Here is a 12,456-nt window from a genome sequence, read left to right as displayed (position 1 = left end):
GTCCCTCCCCCTTCTAATGCCATGGGAAGGGTCTTCCTCTGGCCAGCACCCTGCCCATCCCCGATGCCCAGTTTCTCTCAGAGAGGCGGGATGGGAGGCATGGGAAGAGGGTGTAGTGTGAGTGTGCCCCAGGAGAGAGAAGGGTGCTGGGTGGGGGCGGGGTCCCCCACTTCACATGCACTCACAACACTGGTGGCCCAGGCAGCAGAAATGGGGGAAGCCCCCTCCCACCCTGGATTATAGGAGGGAGGGATTAGTGTTGGGGACTGAGGGTCTCAGGGGCATCATGGGGGGCAGACCAGGGCCCCCACCAGGGGAAGAGATGTAGGTCAGTGGTGCTCCAGGGACCAGGGGCATGGGGCTGAGCCGCAGCTGGTTCAAGGTAAGCGTCACAGGGGACGTGGGCTGGAAGTGGTTGGTGATGGAGGGGACAGCGGCCAAGGTTCTGCTCAGCAGGAAGGTGTTAGAGGCCTTGGCTCCTGGTGGAGTGGGGCCCAGTTGTCTCACCAGTGAGTCCAGGTCAACCAGGGCTGTGTTGGGCCCCAGGAAGGGCTCAGGAGTCTTCCGTGTGGGTGGTGTTGGGGTCGGGGCAGCAGCGAGCGAGGGTCTCCTGACAGCCTCGGCCAGAGAGACCCCAACCCCACTCATGTCGAATGCAACAGGGCTGCAGGTGGGCATCTCTCCGGTGCGCAGACCCAGCTCCCCCGGGCTGCTCCCAGAGGTCGGCAGGGCCATGTGCAGTCGGTGGAAGCCGTAGAACTCGTCAGGCTCCGTCTCAGACCCCCGACCACTGTGGTGCTGTTGATGCTGGGCTTGGCAGGTGACCCCCCCTGCTGGGGGTCTGAGAGGGCTGGGGCTGGTACCTAGGGATCAGAGGCTGGGGGGCTGCTGAAGGGGCCCCCCCATCTGAGATCCCCCGTGGGTCAGGAGCATGCCCCTCTCCAGTGGCTGGGGACTGGGTCCCATCTGAGTCCCGCCCCAAGGGTCAACTGGGGGCCCTACAGGTGCAGCAGTCCTCCAGGGGTCCCCGAAGGCTGGTGTAGGGTCCGGACCACCCCAGGGATCAACAGCTGGAGGGACAGAGGGTCCCCCCGGGGTCTGAGGGGGTGGCAGCCGTGGGGATGGCAGGGGCCATGGGTGCTGGGCCCCCCCAGGGGTCCGTGGCCGGCGGAGGACCTGGGGCCGTGAGGACATCAGCAAGATTCGTGAGGGATGACAACTCCTGGCCGGCCGTCTCCCTCTTGCTCTCCTCTGTGGCCATCTGCAGCCTCCGGCCATCCCCGCACCGGAGCTGCTCCTCCTTATCGTGCTCCCTGTGGCTCAAACTTAGGGCCAGCTGGAGCTGCATGTCATCCTCAGGGCTGCACGGTGGGGGCTGGTCGGCCTCCTCCTTGCTCGTGGCCAGAGCCAGCTGGAGCTGCAATTCCTCCTCTTCACTGCTCTGCGGCCAGGCCTGCTCTGCCTCCGGCGGGGGCCGAGCACACGGCAGGGGCACCTGCTTCTCCTTGGCCTTGACCTCGTGTGTGCACGCTCCTCCCGCAGCCAGTCCTCTTCAGGCAACAGGGCCACCAGATGCTTGACCTTTTTGTGCACGTTCCTGCCCTGGTCCTTGCCCTTGTGGTGCACGTACTGGAAGTCCTTCAGCGTCTGCACGGCCTACATGTTCTCCTTGCGCTGCAGCACACGTGCTCCGAGCCGGTCTTGATGAGCTCCTCCGTCGGCATCACGGCCTTGTACACGTGGCCAGTTCTTGCAGTGGTTGTTGAGCCGCTTCCAGATCATGCTCATGATCTGTGAGAAGGCCACCGTGTCGTAGGTGAGGTTCGTGTGATCTCAGACATGAGGGAGCTGGAAGGGTCCCAGGGGTGTTGCTCGTGGTTTTGTGGACCTTGATCTCAGCCTCAGCTTAGTTGTGGGCCATGTTCTTCATCTGGCACTGCAGCGAGGTCGACATGGCTCCCAGCAGCAGTGAGGGGAGGGGCACCCTGGGGTGTGCAGAGATGGGGCGACTGGAGGAGGCAGGCTACAGCAGGGGCTGGTGGGTCACTGCGTATTGGCCTCTTCATGCTGTGCTCTGGGGGGGGCCATGGCAGGCATCCCCTGTCCCCTGCTTGGCCTCAGTATCATGGGGCACACCTTGGGGCATGTACAGACGCATGGAGGGCCACAAGCTGAGGGCCCCACCGCCCTGGCACCCAGGAGCGGCACAGAGAGCCAGATGGCAGAGGGGAGCCACTGAGCAGATGGGAAGCAACCCGGGGTGCATGTATTTCTGGATCATAGGATAAGTCTATTTTCAGCTTTTTGAGGAATGTCCATACTGTTTCCCATAATGGCTGCACCAAATTACATTCCCCCCAGCAGTGTAGGAGGGTTCCCTTTCTCCACAGCCTCTCCAGCATTTGTCATTTGTGAACTTTTAAATGATGCCATTCTGACTGGTGTGAGGTGATACCTCATTGCAGTTGGTTCTCTTTTGAATCAGCCCACCACATTTGGTGATTCTTTTCAGTTCCCATTGTCCTTTAGCGTCTTCAGTCCATCTTAACTATCTTAGAAGGTCATTTCATCATCACATTCTATTTTTCACTGGCTCACCATTTTCAGTGCTTAGTAATGAACAGACAGGAGTGTCTGTGTAATCATGTGAAACCACGCCCAATTAAACTTTGAGAAGCACACCAAAACACTTCTTATATGCAAGTATTTATTCCATTTTTTAAATGAAGATAAGAGAAATAAATTTACCACTAATAAAGATATTCTACGCCATTTTAATTTTTTTAAAAAAAGAAATTAATAGCAAGTCATTTGTATATTAGGCCCAGTATGATTTTAGATAATACAAATCATCATCTTAATAAAAGGCATGAGTCATGTAGTTTCAGACTTGCAGTTCACCTGACGGCTGGCTTCTCTGGTCTCTGAGTTAGTGGTCCAGCCTTTGGTTGCACCTGCATTACAGAAAGAGATGAAAACAAAATGAGAAGGTAGTGGTGAGGAACATTTTCCAAAAACTTTCCATGAAGGATTGTGGAAAGAGATTCCAATCTAGTCACTACTTGGGAATCTGAATTAATTGACATCATTATTCAGATTTGTATCAGTAACTTTTGAAAAGACATTAACTGTCAAAGTATTACTCAAGTCAGTCAATCATTTTACCCAAAATACCAATTTTAGTCAAATATTGCACTAAAAAATACTAGTCTCATTAAGTCACCCAACTCCACCTTTTCTAGGCCCCTTTTGGTTGACTCTGATTGATTCTGAAAAGACTAGAAACCTTCAGCAATTTCAGCATCTCTTGCAGACAGAATCCATGAAAATATTTGAAAACTTCACCCTTTCTTTCTAGTTCTCAAAATCAACAACTCCCAATCCTGGCCCAAATATGAATACGTTGATTCCAAATACAGCTGAAATCTCTTGGAAATGTAAACATTCTTAAATTGGCCTAGAAAGGAATTAGAAGCTACTGATCCTGCATCCTTTTTAAAGTAAATTTAAGATATAAACAATTTAGCTACTTCAGTGAGTGCTGACAAGAGCCCAGTCACTTCTTATTCCCATACTTTGCCTACTTAGACTGCCTAACCACTGGATTTTATGAATAAAAAGGAGAGGAGAGAAAGGAAAGAGCGATTCTGCTTATCACTGAAAAGGAAGCTTATGAGTAGATCTGGGTGACACTTTTACTTTCTGATCATTGTTGAGCAAGACTGAGTTCCTCTATTGAAAATGATAAACTATTAACGGAGCTGGATTTGCTTGGATTTGATGTGGTCTTGCTCTTGGTGTGTGTTTATTTGGGGAACATTTTGTTTCTTTCAGCAAAAAAAAATTGGATCCCCTGTTAAGATGGTGTTTCCTAGTGATACTATAATATCAAGGTTGCAAACTTGGTGTCATGGGGGTCTTTGTCCAGCCCATTAGGCTTGCTTGTTTGACCTTCAGAGTCTTAAAAAAAAAACTAAGCAAATACTTAAAGATCAGGTGATTTCATATAGAACCTCTCATTTCATTTTCTTGAAAAGTCAAAAGACAAAATTTGATAAGACGACAATGGTCTGTATTTCACTCAAATTCTAATTGCATAAAACCAAAGCTGAGTAGTAGTTGTCCACTCAAGTCTGTCTTAGTCTTTAACATTCACAGCTGTTTCCTTGACACTGAGTTTCATTTGGCATTTGCCATCATGCTTACACTACTGTTTTTTTTTTTAGTAATAGTGAAATAAATCTGAAAGTGGGAAAAGTGAGAGCTGTTTTTCCCCCAAGATAAATGACAGACCATGTTTATTTGCACAAGTGAAAAAAGATCCATGTGTTTAATAAGCAAACAATGATCTGCCATAGAAGGAGACAACTTAAGTTGCCAAGCCATCATTTTAGTTTATGTTACCTTCATGCCCCTTGTAGGCACTGGAGTTGGAATCCCTGATTGATTACATTCTCTACATCAGTGGTTCTCAACAAAGGGGCATATAGGAATATCAGAACCTAGAGTGCCTTTTTCAACATATACACCCTTCCACACAGGCATTTCTGGGACGCCTGCCACTTCCGGAGTCTTCATCTCACTGCAAAAGCTGTCTAGGAAATTCTGATATGATTATCTGGTGGAGAACTCCACATCTGGTCTATTGAAAGACATCCTGATGTTTTTATTACAATTTCTCTCCCTTGTCCATGCCAAAATAAAATGCCCAACAACCTTTGAGTTCAAGCATCATGCCCAAAACCCTTAATAGAGCTAAAGTAATGTGTTTATATGGTGAGAATCTGTCAAGAAGACTCTTCTGATTAATGTTCTTGCTTCAAGTGGTATGTGGGGGGGGCCCTTGCTCCCTCATCCCCAGAGATGGCCCACATTCTGCCTACGGAGTGTATATCTGCTTTTACCCTAACCTGAGCACCCAACTCCCACACCTCATGGCCTGTCTCTGGCCTTCTGAAAGAGCCTACACTCTATGTGCTATGTATCTCTCTAAATAAATCTACCTTTACTCCAAAAAAAAAAAAATAGTAGGTAGGGGTTAAGATTGGCGCAAAAACTACCTGGCACCTTTGAAAATGTGTTAGCTCAAAGTCAGGGTACCCCTAGATGGGTGGGTCACACATTTGAGAACCCAGGGAGCTTATTAAAGTATCCGTGTCCAGGCCTCATGTCACTGTTTCTGCTCAGTAATTCTGTGTGGATGTTGAGACAAACTGACAAACCGACACCGGCCACTGTGTATGGAGATAGAACTCTAACCCACCCCCTCTGCAGCAACCAGTCCAGGAAGCCAAACTATGACCTCTTTCACCCCTGCTTCCAGATTAGCACTAAGCAGAGAAACCCAAACGTACCCTCCTAACTAACCTCACAGGATGCTTCGCTTAGGGTTAGGTGGCCTCCAGCTTCCCTGTGCCAGCGGCTTTCAACCAGGGCATCCTGGACTCTTGCCCTTTTCACTGTAGCACTTTATACTGTCATGCCTGCCTTGTGCTTCTGCCAGCGCTAAGTGATGATGGCTAACTTCTTTACTATAGCAAGCTCTGAACAGGCAGCTTTTGCTTATTCTCTTTATTTATTTTTATAGGTTCCAGGAATCAATATTTTCAGCCACCTCTCCAGATAATTCTATGCTATACCAACATTTAAGAGTCACTTGCGCTTGTATGTGTGTGGGAAGAGGGCAGAGATTCTAATGTGCCCCAAGCCCTGGTCAAAGTCCCAGCTGAAACAGAAGCTCTAGGAAGTGGACTGGAAAGTAAACACAAAACAAAACAAAACAAATCCTCCTTTGGGTGATGCTAGTAATCAAGGGCATTGGGGGAGACTTGGGACTCTGCTGTTGTCTACAGTCTTGTGGCAGGTTGGTGGATTATTAACCACCTAGAAAGTTTATTATAAACAGAAATGTCCAGGTTCCATCCTTGGAGATTCTGATGCTGTAGTCTTATGTGGTAAGTGATTCCCATGAATAGCATGTTTGGGGAAGCAGTGCTCAACCTATGTGATTCTCAACTAATGTGCATACAGTTCCCCTGGAGACCTTGTAAAAAGGCAGATTTGGATTCAATAGGTCTGCGATAGGGCTGAGATTCTGCCCTTCTAACAAGCTCCCATATGATGCTTCTGTGGCTGGTCTGCTAACTGCACTTTAGTCAACGTTGGCTACGCAATAGAGCCAAATGGGGAAACAGCCTAGGGAGTGAGACTTAGGCACCAGACAATTCCAGTGTGCAACCAATAATAAAACTGGTACGTCTGCAGACTGCTTAGCCATATGGCTAGAGCAGGGCTTCCCCAGGAATGGCAGCACTAGCAGTCTGATTAGAGCTCTTGTGAAATTGTCACAGAGACGTCCCTCACATTTCAGCACGGCTTTGTGGTTCTTGCAACTTCCTGTGGACATGAGGATGCCTGGAAGTCCACCAAATGCACTGAAAAGGGGTTGTCGCATGGAACTCCTGATGAACTACTTTATCTTGATCTTCGAGGGGCTTCCTGCTGAGGGAGGGGTAGCGTAACAGTGATCTGGAATGCCCCATACATGAAACCTTCAACTGAGAGCTATTTGTCTTCAATGACTGAGGAAATTTCCATAAGGTAAATTTGTTTTTATCTCGAGTTGAGTGTCACCGTATACTACTATCAACTTACACACACACACACACAAACACACACACCTGGTGATCAGATTGGTTTCTTTTTCATTTTTCTCCTCTAGGATGTCATGACTGATTACAAGGGTGAGGCAGATGATGGTGTTGTGGTTGATAAGAAGGTGCATTTGAATGGGTTATAATTACAATTCACCCTTCACCAGATGGCTTCATCCTGTTGCCAGGCATTTGATGAGCTATTTCATGAAGACTGTTGCTGGGATGGGTTAATGCCTGAGAGCTTGCTCATTTGAATGGACCAATGTGAAGATGCTTAGCAGATCTTTGAATGCTTGGCTCATTTTTGCTTAGAGGATAAATGAGCTGATGCATAATTACATCTAAGAGAACTATTCCAGAAGAAAAAGTACCTCCTAACCAAGGATTATATGGGTTTCAAGCAAGCATGGATGACAACAGAGTTGAGCAAATAGGCTTAGAATCATTTCATCAGTGAGTTAAATGGACACAAGTTTTTAAAAATCATTTATCCAAAATGTGCTGTATCAAATCAATCATAAAGGTCTCATGGCTGATAAACAAACATTCCAATCGGGCTGTGCTCTGTAATTATTCAGAGTAAAACATCCTCTGTATAATTGAATGTCTGTTATTTTCAACCATCTCTCAGTGTATAGACAAAAGAAACCTAAGAAATTTTCAGACATCTGAAAACTGGGTCACATTAGACTCAACTATGGTGAGCCAAAGGCTGTTTGTGATTTAGTGCCTAAGTCTCAGGCAGAGGTTGAGAAGTTAGCAGGGAGAAGGCAGCAGAATGCCCAAGTGAAAAAAATTATTTATCATCCACAGACCAGTGCATGTCTGCTTTCAAAGGATCAAGTTAACTCTCAAATATTGATACATAGATATCTAAATGTTGTGTCTAGTGGCCATGAATCATTATTCATGAGTCATTTAAATAGATAGATAGATAGATAGATAGATAGATAGATAGATAGATAGATAGATGATAGATAGAACCATTATTTTAACAATATATCCTTGTATGTATGATATACCATGTACCTTTATTTTAACAACAAATTTGATGTGAATTCAAAGATTTTTCTGAACAGAGAGCATTAAAAGACAAAATGAGTCACAGATGGGCTGAATTTTACATCAGTGTTTAGCAGATTTGTAATATAGAAACTCCAAATCAACCAAAGAAACTAAAGTCTTGCATTATAACTAACATACTAGGAGGTTAATACTGCTTTCTTTTTTTTTCTTTTACCATTGTATTTTAATATCCAAGAAGATATATTACAAGGAAGAAAACAACCTAGCAAAAGTACTAAATCTGGAGGTTAAGAGAAATCTATATGACATTGTTGGGAGAATTTCTAATGACTACTTTATCAATGGGTTTAGCTTGAGAAACACAATATCGAATTGTACATCCCAGTCTTACATGGACCCTACCACCCGCCCCCAGGAGCCCACCATTGATCACATAATGGGCACTTTCCTCTAAAGGGCCAGGGCCCAATCCCTCCCCTGCACCCACCACACATGTCCATTTTCATTCAGACCCAACGTTGAGAAAAGGGCATAGGTGTGAGAACTGACTACTCCATTTGTTTCAGGGATAGGTAGCCATCTCAGAAAAGCTGGGGAACTGTGAGCATTTGTGTATCACATGTACAAAAACAAGAATGGCAGATTAGAGCTGACTCTCCTTCTGTCTTTAGCTAGCTTTTTATCAAACCAAACGTGGGTCCACTCACCCATGTGCAGTAAAGCCAATCTACTGACACAAGGTTGTGGTGAAAGTTCATCATTTATTGTAAGGCACCATACAAGGAGTCCAGGACAGCTAGGGCTCAAAAGCCCTGAACTCTCTGATAGGTTTTAGTAAAGCATTGTTTTTAATTTATTTTTTTAATTGAAGTATAGTCAGTTACAATGTGTCAATTTCTGGTGTACAGCATAAAGTCCCAGTCATGTATGTGTGTATATATATATATATATATTCATTTTCTTATTCTTTTTCATTAAAGGTTATTGCAGGATGTTGAATATAGTTCCCTGTGCTATACAGAAGAAACTTGTTTTTATCTATTTTTTATACATAGCAGTTAACACTTGCAAATCTCAAACTCCCAAATTTATCCCTTCCCACCCTTTTTCCCCCTGTGACTGTAAGACTGAAGATTGTTTACTGTCTGCAAGTCTGTTTCTGTTTTGTAGATGAGTTCATTAGTGTTGGAGGCATACTTGTGAATTCTCTGCAGGTATCCCATTTCAACATTAGGAATTTGATGGATTTTTTTTTTTTTTCAGTAAGGCAAGGTGAGGGAGAGGAGTCCCAGGGTATGTGACCAGCTCATGAACAATTCTCTGATTGATTGGTTGATGGTGAAGTAACATGGTGGTGTCACAGGGGTTAACATTATCAGTCTTTAGGCTTCAGTAGGCCTGGAGGCTGTGTGCTCCTGGTCAGCAAGTATTTAACTCTTGCAATTGGTGGGGGTTTTAACATCTGTTAAAACAACTCAGGGAATGTGTGTCAGATACTGCTGTCTGGGTACTTCACAGAGGAGCTAAAACAGAGGATATCAATGTAACAGATATATAGGATTTAGGGGCCTCAGGAAGGCCCCATAAGGCTCTACTCAGTTGCAGCTTGTGGGGAGAAGGTCCATCTCAGTCCAGTAGAGTTCCTTAGGGACATTTTTGGCCTCGCTCAAGAATTTGGGCCAGAAGCAGTTCTTGCAAAATTGCCTCTAAATTCAGGTTGGAACAGGGGAGTTGCCAATACCAAAGGCACTACCCCTGCCCAAATTCTATGTGTAGCTGCCCCTTAAAGCATTAGGTAACTAAACCATAATAGTTATATGATAAAATCAGCACATGAAGGTCCTAAGGGAAAATTTAGGTAAAGAGAATTATTTGAAGATGCAGAAAGAGTAACTATTTGCAGATTAGTTGCTACAGGAAACAGAAATGAAAATTAAGAGGCATCTGTCTGAGTGTTCATTCACAAACCAGAAGCTTCCAGGGCTCTGAGGTTGAACACTGTGCTTGGTCTCTTGACACCTGTGATTTAAGGCTCTGTGGGAACCCAGAGACCCCTGCTGAGCACCTGTTAGTCAGCCTGTCTACCTCAGAGGCTGGTAGGGAGAAGCCAGAAGCCCTCAGGGAAATCAGATGCAGCCGTGGGAAACCAAGTGAGGGAACTAGAAGAGGAAAGGAGGCAAAAGTGTTTATCCAGGAAGCAATTTCTTTCCTTATGTCCTCAAACTTGACACACTTTTGACACATTTTTATTAACCTTGGGCTGCATGGAATACTAAAATTTCTGAACTTATTTTTGTATGGTTTCTTATCTGAGGATTTTTTATTCTACATTGGAATGTGGAATAGCAGTCCTCCAACCCTTCTTCTGTTCAAGCATGGATTTAAGAGTGAATGTGCACACACTGGCATGGAGGGCGAGGCATCAGTATTACTATATCCTATACCTCAGAGATATTACTATATCTGAGACATCAGTATTACTATACAAAATTATGTATTAAGCATTGCACTAGGCTTTTCAAATAAGGATTCACATGCAATTATTGCAACAACCCACAAGGTGGTTGTGAAAATCCCCACTTTGTAAATTGGGCAGATGTCTCCAGGGAGGGTCATGTAACTTCCTCAAGATCACACGGAGAAGGCAGGATTTGAACTCCCAAGCCAACTTGGGTTTGCTTTACTCCCAAGAGTTTTCTGCCATAACCATACTCTCTCAAAACAACACATTTGCAGGAGTCAGTGGTTTCTCTACAACTTCTCCATTTTCTGGTTAGATTGCTCTCTTAGGCAGAATTACAGTCCTGAGTCATTTCCCTTAATAGATCTCTTTCCTAGTTCTCTTGGGCCCATTCGCTGTGCTGATTTGAGCCTGGACTCTGAAATTCACTTTTTCCTTGGCACATATTCCCCCTTTGGGGCCAGTCAGAGTCGGCTGGTGATTGTCAGCCAATTAATAACCAATTATCATCAACCTGCTAGCAATTCACCAGATGAAGACTATTAAGGTAATATTAGGAGAGAAATATTTCCAATCTTGTTACATTAGAAACAACAAAAAATTATTAAACCAGTATTACTCACTCTGTTAAGTCACCTCAGTAAATACGATTTCAAAATGATTTTCTAAGAATATCAAATCCACTTTAAAAAGGCAAAAATTTGGCATAATTCAGATAGTTAAAGAAATGTGATGTGGATTCTGAAAGTAATTCAAAGTTAGTTGGAATAAATACAAAGTCTTTGAAAGTCACCATGTTAAAAGGCAGCATTCTTTTGAAAACAAATTTTCTGGCATGTTATTAAGAACTTTGAGTCATTTTCTAATTCTTTCAGTGCCTGAGAACTATCATAAATTTTTCAATAAATATTGTGTTTTATGCCTAAATTGGACAGAGTTGGCTTATGTTACTTACAATTAAAAACACTAATTAATACACAATTTTGAACCAGAAGTAAGAGTCAAATGACAGAACTTAAATATAAAACTTGGATGACTTGAAGCATGAAGTGTGGTTCATTCTGTTCTGTCTCAGATCCATTTAATTTACTAAAGAAAAAAATGGATAAACTGTTAACTGTTTATTGGGATTGAACTGTTTTGGGGGGTTCAGATCATATACCTCACACAGAACTTTGGGGGACCTGGCAGAAAATGTCAGATTATTAAGAGATCTCGGCTACTTCCTGCTGCTTCCAGAAAGGGAGCTGTTCACAGCAGGGTTAACAACTAGTAGATCCTTGGACCCACCAAATAAAATGGGTGCCAGGTGTGGTGCTGAGATCCTGCTGAGACCCACACCAGCTGTAGTGCCAACTGGTGCCTGCTGAGGCCCTGCTGCCCCCTATTTCCAGCCCTTAGGCATCTGCCTGCTCCTCTTGGGGAGATGAACTCCTGATGGTTGTTTGCCTTTGCACAATTAACAGCCTTGGGGAATGGCTAGCCTCACCATAGCTCAGGCAGACTTGTCACAGCCTACATCTCCCCTGATTGGAGTCATAAATTTCACTGCCTTGCTTGTGTCAGCTGCTGTCTCCATCTTACTGGAGTCATAAATCCACTATTCTCCCATATACCAAAGCCCCTCACCTCACTTATACACAATCAGAAATCTGTTTCCCTATTCCTTTGTGTTCACACCCCTTCCCCATTAAAAGACCCTGCACATTCACACTCAGTGGACATGCAGGCACCTCTTGCCTGTGTGATGCTCTGTTGCCTATAGCAGCATAACTATTAAGCCTTCCCTTTGTTCTCTGCACTGGAAGGCACCTCCTATACCTATTAAACAGTGTGCCTATTAAACTTCTCTTTGTTCTTGAACTTCTCCCTTCCTGGTAAATTCTTCTTACCAACCCACATCACTGGCACCACCAAGTGTCCCCCACCATCACCCTTTATTTGTTGGTCAAGGTGTCCTGTAGGAGGTCATGGGGAGGGGAAGGATGGAGGATAGAAAAGCTACCAGAAAGAGGCTTAATGCTATAGTTCATTCAATGCTTTAGCAATAGTTCTGGCCTAGAACTAATTACATTTCACTTCTGGCCTTTAGAAAGATCCTGCAAGAAAAAAGCTCTTGTCCAGCTTGAAACATTTGATAGCGTTGCCCATGAATGTAACCAGTGTTCCAGGTTCTTGTCCCATCTCAGAAAGAATTCAGAGACAAATGTAGTGGTTAAAAAAGTAAAGTGAGAATTTATTTAAGGATGGATAGCACACTCTCAAGGGGAGGGCAGGCAGGCAGGATGAGGTGGGCTGCGGCGCTGTGTTTCT

The 12,456-nt window shown here is 44.7% G+C and overlaps 1 pseudogene; it reads right to left on the bottom strand.

Annotated features, from left to right (window-relative positions):
* Nucleotides 1-237: 237 nt before the first annotated feature.
* Nucleotides 238-1,954, bottom strand: LOC140685839 (epsin-1 pseudogene; annotated as a pseudogene).
* Between the last annotated feature and the right edge of the window lie 10,502 nt (nucleotides 1,955-12,456).

Source organism: Vicugna pacos, chromosome 15 (genome assembly GCF_048564905.1).
Source record: "Vicugna pacos chromosome 15, VicPac4, whole genome shotgun sequence".
Lineage (NCBI taxonomy): Eukaryota > Metazoa > Chordata > Mammalia > Artiodactyla > Camelidae > Vicugna > Vicugna pacos.
This window is presented reverse-complemented; position numbering and strand designations above follow the sequence as displayed.